Source organism: Salvelinus fontinalis, chromosome 41 (genome assembly GCF_029448725.1).
Source record: "Salvelinus fontinalis isolate EN_2023a chromosome 41, ASM2944872v1, whole genome shotgun sequence".
Lineage (NCBI taxonomy): Eukaryota > Metazoa > Chordata > Actinopteri > Salmoniformes > Salmonidae > Salvelinus > Salvelinus fontinalis.
The window spans coordinates 15,683,293-15,694,218 of NC_074705.1; positions in this window are offsets into that span (position 1 = coordinate 15,683,293).

Below are 10,926 nucleotides of genomic sequence, written 5' to 3' on the forward strand. Positions count from 1 at the left end.
ATAGAAACTAACCATCATCTAGTCATAACCTATCTTGAGGAGGAACAAAAACAGAGCAGAGTCGTCAGTGAAGGGAATTTGTGCTTATCTGAAAGATGTTGTGGAGGACATGAAGAAGTCTCTCACAGGGGAACTACGATTTTTGATTGAACAGTCACAAAAGGACACCTCTAATGAGATGGAAAAAGCACAGAAGGCCACAGACCTTCAACTGGAGGAGCTGGACCAAGAGGTAATGCAGTGCTTTCCCTTCTGGACAAATCCTCTGTACCTCCCTCAGGGTTTACCTCTGCCTCAGGCTCTGCCATTGAGGGAATAGGAACAGGTAGCACCACAAAAACCCCTCTGAAGATACTGTTAAACAACAGAACTCCCATTTCCCCAAGACCCCTTGCCACGGTCATGCCTCCTCTAGAGAGCTCCCTCCCTATTAAACTACCTTTCCCCCACTTTTGGCAACCCAGGAGATGTTGATTGGCTGTTTTTCCTATCTAAGAGTAATGATTTCCTTTCTCTGGCCCATTATAGACTTGGGAGGTTCTTGCCACCCTCCGCAGTGTTCTCCATGGTATAGTAAGAGAATGGAGGGAGATCTCCCAGGTTGACATGTTCACGGGCTGAGTTAAAAAATATATATTCCTCTCAGAGGACTATGAGGATTAACTGGCGGAAAGGTTTCGTAACAGAGTCCAGGGTGAAGCGGAGCCAATACGGGACTTTGCCTTCTCCTATCGAGTTCTATGTAGGAGATGGAAGGCTGACATTACTGAGCATGAGATGGTCAAACTCATTCTTAAAAACATGGCTCCCCGCCTTGCCAGTCAACTTTGGGAACGTGTTCAGAATCTGGATGACCTGATGTGTCTTTGGACTCAGTTTGAGAATGACTGGAAGCACCACCTCCAAACCCTGTTCCCTCATCCCGGTATCCCAACAACTCTCCTGGGGATAAACTGTCTCAGCCGTTTGTGCCCAAGAACCAAGACAAAAGTCCAGTGATGTGCTGGAGGTGTAAAGTCCAACATCCTCCAGGTTTTTGCCCCGTCTATGGCCAGCGTCAGGATTCAAAAAAAGGTCAGAAAGGACAGAAGACCGACAGTCTAGAAAGGCGTGGTGGCTTGCATACAATTGGGTCGGCTGGAGCTCAACTAGCTGTCTTATTCCTATTCCGCAACAACTGTTGGTTCCTCTGACTGTTAGGAACTGGAGAGGGAAGGCCATAATCGACAGAGTAGCAACTTACATCCTGATGCAGGAGCGCTGTGGCAAAACATGGCATTACCTCATGAGGAGCTTCAAACCAGGGAGGAAGGCCCATTGTACTTGGCCAATGGAGAATCTACCACTCCCTTGGCCTGGATTGATATGAAAATAAATCTGCATGATGAGATTATTAACCTTACTGCGGCTATTCTTGCAGATCTGAGCCTTGCATTTGCTGTAGCCCTTGGTCTGGACTTCATATTATTCAGTGGACTGACCATCTCAATATCTGAACCATCCTATCGCCTGCGCTCTGACAATTCCTGGCCACATCCATTTCACTCTGAAAATGCACTGAGTTCAGGCTGGAGCCTGCTACACTATCCAGAGTCCCGGCTAGGTCAAGTCAAAGGCGAAGAGAATGACAAAGACAGAGAAAATACAAAGAAAAGACTAAACCAAGTTCCAACAGTGAAGCCAGAGAAGTGAAGCCAGAGAACCCGGCTATTACACTGATTACGGCCGTACCCCCCCCCACCCACCTATTCGAGAGCAAAAACAAACCTGATGCTGATTTCTACATCAAACAAGCAGTGGAAAAGGCATGTCTGTCAGATGATGAGAGGTGGCAGCTATCCCAGATATTGGCGTTGAACGGTGAGGTCTGTACTCTTACATTCAGCCGTACAACAGTCTTCAAACACAAAATCTATACCCGGCATGAAGTCCCCATTAAGCAGCATCCCAACAGGTTGTCCACTGCCAAACTGGTGATTCTCAATGAATACCTCGAGAGCATGTTGGCTAATGGAGTTGTGGAACCTTCCTTTTCCGGATGGGCTTCTCCGGTTGTCCTGATTCCAAAGAAAGATGGTGGATATCGATTCTGTGTAGATTACAGGAAGCCGAATGCCATAACAGAAAGCGATGCCTACCCTCTACCAAACATCAATGACATACTGGAATCTCTGTCAGGAGCAACAATCTTCAGTAATCTGGATCTGAACAGCGGATATTGGCAGGTGGCAATGGATCCCGCAAGTCAGGACAAGACTGCCTTCGTCACCCCTGCTGGTTTGTACTCCTTTAAAGTCATGCCTGTTGGTTTGAAGAATGCTCCAGCAACCTTCCAAAGGCTGATGGAGACTCTCCTGGGAGATCTGAGGGGAAAATGTTTTCTTGTGTATCTGGATGGCATCATGATCTACTCCTCTGTCACTGATGATCTGCAAGACATACAATCAGTCTGCAACAGACTAAAGGATGCAGGCTTGACCCTGAACTCGAAGAAATGTAATTTCTGCTTACCGGAGCTCAAGTTCCTTGGTCATGTGGTTAATGCAAAAGGTATCAATGCAGATCCAGCAAAAGTTGCAGGAGTTCCCAATTCCCACATCCCAGATGTGCCTGACTTTTCAAAGGTTGCCAAACCACTCAACCACCTTAAGGGGTGAAGTTCCAATGGACTCCTGCATGCCAGAGCGCAGTTGAAGCACTCATCACTCCTCCAGTGCTTGGAAACCTAACCTGAATTCTAATTTCATAGTGTACACGGATGCAAGTCAAACAGGACTCGGAGCAGTCTTGGCTCAACAAACAGGACCTGGAACAGAAGAAGTTCTTGCCTATGCAAGTCACACCCTTAATTCCGCCGAGAGGTATTATTCAACGACTGAATGGGAGTGCCTCGCTGTGGTCTGGGCTTTGGAGAAATGGAGCTACTACATGGAGGCAAAGGTCTTCACCGTTGTTACAGACCACGCTGCTCTGCAGTGGGTTCTGGCATCAGGCAAGACCAGCAGCCGTCTTATTGCTGGTCTATCAGACTTCGACGTCATCATTGAGTATCGCAAAGGAAAACTGAATGTTGTACCGGATGCCCATTCTCGGATTACAGACACCGCCAACGTCTGTCCTCCATTGTGCAGCACTTACACTACCACTAAGTGTTTGGATGATTCTTTCCCTCTGGATGAGAGTTTGTGGAGAGCACAGCAGAATAATGCCGCCATCATTGCGATCCACAAGAGTCATAATTCAGGATAAAGTGTATCGAAAAACTCCAAGAGGAGATTGAAACCACAGCCCCCATTACCACGTCTTCATCCCCTCTACATTGACTGATTAGATGATCCAAGCTTATCATGACTGGCCATCTTGGAGTCTTCAAGACCTACCAAAGATTAGAGGTGGTGGTGTACAGCAGTGTGAAGTCTGCCAGAAATACAAATCAGACATTGACCTGCCGGGAAACTGCAGCAGACCATGGTGAACCATCCCAATGGGGCCTTTTCCTCCCAGCCGGGGGACCCGGGATGAATTTGTATTGGTGTTAGTGGACTACTACACACATTGGGTGGAGTTGTTTCCCCTCCGCAAAGCCACTGCATCCACCGTTGCTCTAATTCTGCGAAGGGAGGTCTTTACCAGATTCCAAATTCCAAACAAAATTCTCTCTGACTGAGGTCTGCAGTTCATATCAGGAATCTACAAAGAGCTCTGTACCTACTGGGGTGTAGTTGCCAAGCTGACCACAGCCTACTGTCGTGTCTTTGACTATGCCAGATTAATTTCTATGACATGCTGTTCTATAAAATAATTTCTCCGTAATTAATATTACCTGATTGAACTAATCATGTAAATATGAATTAACTAGAGAGACACCACGAAATAATATTTATAGAGCTGTTATCTTTCGAATAAACTCTTGAAGATTTAGTAAGATTTTACATCCATAACAGTCACATTAATCGTCATTTTATTCAGTCTCATCTGAAAGTTGTAAGTCCTTGATTATCTGCAAGAATCCTGCCTAACAAGTTGAATCAGCAATACAAAATTGGGTTTAATTATTTATTTACTAAATACCTAACTTATCACACAGAAACACACATACACAATTAAATCATAACTTGATCACAAATTACGTCATACAGAAAAACGTCCCTAGTGGGCGGAATAGATATGACAGCTTGTTACACAAAGAAAAGGGGCGGGATTTTAGTGAAAGAGCGGGAGACTGGAACATAGGCGAGCTGTGCTATCGTAAATACAGTATCTTATGCATTCTAAATTACCGCCCATTTGAAAAGGAATGCAATAAATATTTACTCTGAGCTGCGCTTCAGTAGGTTGGTGGTAGATGGACCGTGTCACCAACCCGAGTCCTCTGTCCTTTGAAGAATGTCTCTGGTAGTCACGGGATACGTTGTGTGTAGTAGACGGGATACTTGGACTGTCCTTCCTAACCTGCGTTTAGCTGTTGCTAACTCAACGGCTAGGAGATATCACTTCTGTAGTGAATACGAGTTCAAAGTTCATACCATTCACAATCAAAGTCCATGCTGATGTTGGCTTCATCTATAGTTATTATCTGAACCATTCTGACACCGGATCGTCATCCTAGCGTACCCGGAACAGGAAGTTATATTCTTGTCAATGGCTTTTATAGTGGAGGGAGAGGGGTGTGTCTGAAAAGTTTATAACCCATGCCTCTTCACAGGGTCGGGCCACTGTGAGCAGAGGAAAACTTATGAAAGTCCAGATCTCTCATTTGGAAGCTAAAATTACATTTCCCCTCTTTACAAATAATTTCATATTCAAACATTTGAATTAAACATCAATTCCATGTGAATCCGATACCTCTGAGGTTTAGACTTTCCACAGTAGAGTTTGTCATTCTATCATTGATGAGAATGTGTCAGAGGGCAACCGAACTGACATAATATACCTTAAGTACCACCGCATATGTTCAGTTGGTCGGATTACCAGAATATAGTTCATTTCCCCCCAACTTCTGATGTTACCCAGAATCTCTATGTTAACCCATGGGTTTCCTTATGTCACATCAGTTATAGTAGGGAGAGAGAAAAAGGGGGAAAGAGGTATTTATGACTGTCATAAACCTACCCCCACTGCCAACGTCATGACACTACCATCCTTACACCAACCTGACCGAGAGGGTAAACCGCATCCTGATGGGGTTGATGTCTTCGTGGGGGATCAGCAGCTTCTGAGTTTCACTTTGCACTGAACTCTGGGGTCCAGGTGACTGTAGTGGGAAGACCACTAAAAGGTCAACCCCTGTGTTTTTTGGGCACCTCCCTGGAAGGGGAGGCCCCCTACCTCATTAAATGGACATCTTTGGATATGGCGGCTATTGTATTGCAAAATATAATATCAATGGTTACAGGCCGGAAGGGCTCATTCCACTAGGCTACCTCTTTGGCACTGTTCTAAGGAATTTCCTAATGGGAGATTTGCATTTTGGCATGTGGGACCACCCCTTGGGCAGTTGCAGTGACCTTTTCACTGCCACACCGGCAGGCATGAGTCATGTCGGCAGTAAAATTCCATGTGACTTTTGAGTCACGGTAATCTCCTCTTATGCACTCTGGACATGCTTTGGTAGTACCCAACTTGCTAACGATCATCAGGTCCTAATAGCCTGGTACACAGGGCTCTATTGTCCCTCTAACCACTGACATCAATGCAATCGAAAATGACTTCAAACACTTATCAAAACAGTATCATGCTTTTAAAACTCACCTCACTGTGATGATCAATTTGAAGAAAGTTCAACAGCAGGTTGAAACTGAGTGTAAAACATGGTCCTTGTGGATGTTATTTCAAAGCCTAACACAACGAAATGGACAGCGCTTTCTAAGGTGATGATTCATTGAAAACACCAATAAGCACATTAGATCTTATGTTTTATGCATACTCATAGGCTTATGAGCCCAAGTCCAGAATGTCTATCCACGAGTCTGGGAGAGAACGTATAGCCCTAGGTGATGCTTTTGGTTCATTGATTGTGCAAGGGCGGATTACAGGTAGCCTACAATTACAGCGAATTTGATTTTGAATAGCGTAGTAATAGGGCATTTTTTATATTTCCATAATAATTTTTTGGGGGTGACATTACCTTTAGCTATACAGAATATCTCACCACTGTGCGTTTCCATCTCCTCCTTGCTCTCCTTAATTACTTTTTTGAGCGTGCAGAGGGGCTGTCAATTTGTTCCAGAACAGATTGGAGAGCCCATGGCATACAGAGTTTGGGCAGAATATCACCCGTGTCGCAGCGAGAGCATGTTCCTCAAACAGCGGTCGATGCATGGAGTGAAAGTGTTCTTATATTCATTTCCCTGCGTCTCATATTCATTAAGCACATCTCCACTATAAAACCAAAGTAGCCTACCAGGCATCATTTAAAAAAGGGCTGGCGGGAAAGCATGCAGCCTCCATTCGCTATTAGAGTGCATGACATGTATTAATGGGCAATTATAAATATATATTTTTTTAAAGATTCAATTGAGAATAGTCTGACGGGTGAAAATATGATCACTTGATGAGAGGACAGTTGTGTAGCCTGAAGCAAGCAAAAGCGCACAAGCATCCTCAAATCATCACTAGTTGCATCATATATGTTTCGATTTCTACGACATTAAGGTTCGTATCATTGACAACTAAAGTTGCCAAATAACTATACATCTAGGATATAGGACCCTGTTTCAAATGATCACTTTTACGCTCAACAAAGTCACTTCATATGCACACTCGCGCCGGAATGGGAAAAATATCCTTTATTTTATTCAGCTAAGTTCAATTATATTATTGTTATTACAAAATCCTATAATATAAAAATAATGCCATGGGACTTAGTGCATTCGGAAAGTATTCAGACCCCTTGACTTTTTCAACATTTTGTTACGTTACAGCCTTTTTGATAAAGTACGACTGGAATTGATATATAAATGCCAGGAATATTTACATTTTGGAGAATCTTATAAAATGGGCTAAAGTTATGTATAGTAACCCTAGGTATAAAATAGTAAATAATGTCTACTTCTCAGAAAGTATTAAACTGTCAAGAGGAGTAAAACAAGGTTGTCCAATATCGGCAAAAATAAAAATACAACCTACACATTACTGTGTAGTTTACCAATAAAATGGTCTGACGGTGATGTGGACATACTCGGTATACATATGCCGAAAGAAAGAAATTCTCACTACAATACATTTTTAATTGAAAGATAGATAAGATCTTGCTACCATGAAAAGTAAAATAGCCTTCTATTTGTGTGTGTGGGGGGGGGGGGGGGGGGGGGGGGGGGTAAATCAGATTAACTATTTTGTCATATCCCAGTTTACCTATTTGCTTATGGTCTTGCCTACACCTAACAACCTTTATTTATTTATTATATGAGCAAAAAAATATACAATTTGATTTGGAATGGCAAGGCAGACAAAATTAAAAACGGGCCTATTTAAATAAGAATATGAATTTGGAGGGCAGAAATAATAAAACCGACCTCTCACTAAATGCGTCAGGTATACTTAAATATGAATGGTTTTTCTAGCAGATTAGCAAAAATGTCTCACCCCATGTTCAAGAATGGCCTTTTTCCCTTTATTCAAATAAGATCAAATAATACAATAAATAATGGTAAAACTCAAATACTTCTTATTATTTCCCCAATAAGGAACTTGTGCAAAGCTGTCATCAAGGCAAAAGGTGGCTATATTGAAGAATCTCAAAATCTCAAATATATTTGTTTAACACTTTTTTGGTTACTACATGATTCCATATGAGGTATTTCATAATTTGATGTCTTCACTATTATTCTACAATGTAGAAAATAGTAAAAAAAAATTAAAAAAAATGGAATGAGTAGGTGTGTCCAAACTTTGACTGGTACTGTATATATTTGTGTGTATATACAGTTGATGTCAGAAGTTTACATACACTTAGGTTGGAGTTATTAAAGCTTGTTTTTCAACCACTCCACAAATTTCTTGTTAACAAACTATAGTTTTGGCAAGTCGGTTAGGACATCTACTTTGTGCATGACACAAGTAATTTTCCAACAATTGTTTACAGATTATTTCACTTATAATTCACTGTTTCACAATTCCAGTGTGTCAGACGTTAACATACACTAAATTGATAGCCTTTTAAACAGCTTGGAAAATTCCCGAAAATGATGTCATGGCTTTAGAAGCTCCTGATAGGCTAATTGACATCATTTGAGTCAATTGGAGGTGTACCTGTGGGTGTATTTCAAGGCCTACCTTCAAACTCAGTACCTCGTTGCTTGACATCATGGGAAAATCAAAAGAAATAAGCCAAGAACTCAGAAATAAAATTGTAGACTTCCACAAGTCTGGTTCATCCTTGAGAGCAATTTCCAAACGCCTGAAGTTACCACGTTCATCTGTACAAACAATAGTACCCAAGTATAAACACCATGAGACCAAGCAGCCTTCATACCACTCAGGAAGGAGACGCGTTCTGTCTCCTAGAGATGAACGTACTTTGGTGCTAAAAGTGCAAATCAATCCCAGAAGAACAGCAAAGGACCTTGTGAAGATGCTGGAAGAAACGGGTACAAAAGTATCTATATCCACAGTAAAACGAGTCCTATGTCGCCATAAGCTGAAAGGCCGCTCAGCAAGGAAGAAGCCACTGCTCCTAAACCGCCATAGAAAAGCCAGACTATGGTTTGCAACTGCACATGGGGACAAAGATCATACAATTTTGGAGAAATGTGCTCTGGTCTGATGAAACAAAAATAGAACTGTTTGGCCATAACGACTATCGTTATGTTTGGAGGAAAAAGGGGGAGGCTTGCAAGCCGAAGAACCCCATCCCAACCGTGAAGCACGGGGTGGCAGCATCATGATGTGGGGGTGCTTTTCTGCAGGAGGGACTTGTGCACTTCACAAAATAGATGGCTTCATGAGGCAAGAAAATGATGTGGATATATTGAAGCAACATCTCAAGACATCAGTCAGGAAGTTAAAACTTGGTTGCAAATGAGACTTCCAAATGGACAATGACCCCAAGCATACTTTCAAAGTTGTGGCAAAATGGCTTAAGGACAACAAAGTCAAGGTATTGGAGTGGCCATCACAAAGCCTTGACCTCAATCCTATAGAAAATCTGTGGGCAGAACTGAAAAAGTGTGTGTGAGCAAGGAGGCCTACAAACCTGACTCAGTTACACCAGCTCTGTCAGGAGGAATGGGCCAAAATTCACCCAACTTATTGTGGGAAGCTTGTGGAAGGCTACCCCAAACATTCGACCCAAGTTAAACAATTTAAAGCCAATGCTACCAAATACTAATTGAGTGTATGTAAACTTCTGACCCACTGGGAATGTGATGAAAGAAATAAAAGCTGAAATAAATCATTCTCTCTACTATTATTCTGACATTTCACATTCTTGAAATAAAGTGGTGATCCTAACTGACCTAAGACAGGGAATTTTTACTATGATTAAAATGTCAGGAATTGTGAAAAACTGATTTTAAATGTATTTGGCTAAGGTGTATGTAAACTTCCGACTTCAACTGTGAGTGTGTGTATGCATGTATGTATACACATACTAACGTTTGAAAGTTTGGGGTCACTTAGACATTTCCTTATTTTCTTTCAAAAACTAAATTTTTTGTCCATTAAAATAACATCAAATTGATCAGAAATACAGGAAAGACATTGTTAATGTTGTAAATGACTATTGTAGCTGGAAACGGCTGATTTTTTATGGAATATCTACATAGGCTTACAGATTCCCATTATCAGCAACCATCACTCCTGTGTTCCAATGGCACATTGTGTTAGCTAATCCAAGTTTCAGTTCCCATTAGGAAGGATACCAGAGGGCATCCTCCTGGGCACTTTTGATGTGGAGAGCTTGTACACTAACATCCCACAGGAGGCTTGCAGGCGCTACAACACTTCCTTCAGCAGAGAGACTCTACCCGTGCTCCATCCAATGATTGCATCTTACAATTTACTAAACTGGTATTATCCCATAACTACTTTGTCTTTCAGTCAGACTTTTCCCTTCAAATTCGGGGTGTAGCCATGGGCTCCCCTTTCCCCCCCAACTATGCAAACCTGTATGTGGGACAATTTGAAGAAGCATTCCTTTATAAAACAGAGACACACCCCTTACTTTCTAAAATACTTCTATGGAAGAGATACATAGATGATGTCTTTGTGCTCTGGGAAGGAAGTCAGCAGGAACTAAATCAACTCCAAAAACTCTACTAAACAAGAGCTCTGAATATCTCAAATTCACCATGCAGACTGATGAGAGAAAAATAAACTACCTGGACTTATGGATTATCAAGGAGAATGATGCATTACACTGACAGACTTATACACAAAGCGCAATACCTTGCTATGTGCCGATAGTATGCATCCCCTTCCCGTCAAGAATGGCCTACAATATGGCCAGTTATGCAGGGCTAAACGAATCTGTGTCCACCAGTCAGATTTTGACAGCAATGCTAAAAAGAAATTCAAAATGAGAGGCTCCAAGGACAAAACTCTTGATGCTGCAATGATGAAAATATCTCAAAAACCAAGAGCGAAATTACTAAAAACTCAACTAAAGACGAAAAACAACGCAACTGTCTTTTGCACTAAGTACACCAAGGGTTCGGAGAAAATGAAAGCAATCTTGGAAAAGCACTGGCATATTCTGCAATCAGACAAAATGTAAATAAATAAATCACACATCTCTTCAAGGAACCCCCACTGGTGGTCTATAAGCGTGGTCGCAATATTGGAGATAGTTTGGTGAGATCTGACATGACCCCTGAGCCCATTCAGACACTCTTGACACCCATCCAAAATGTTAACTACAAAAATGTGGCTCATGCACACAGTGCAATAGCACTATAAAACGTCTTTCTTCAGACACCCACGTAC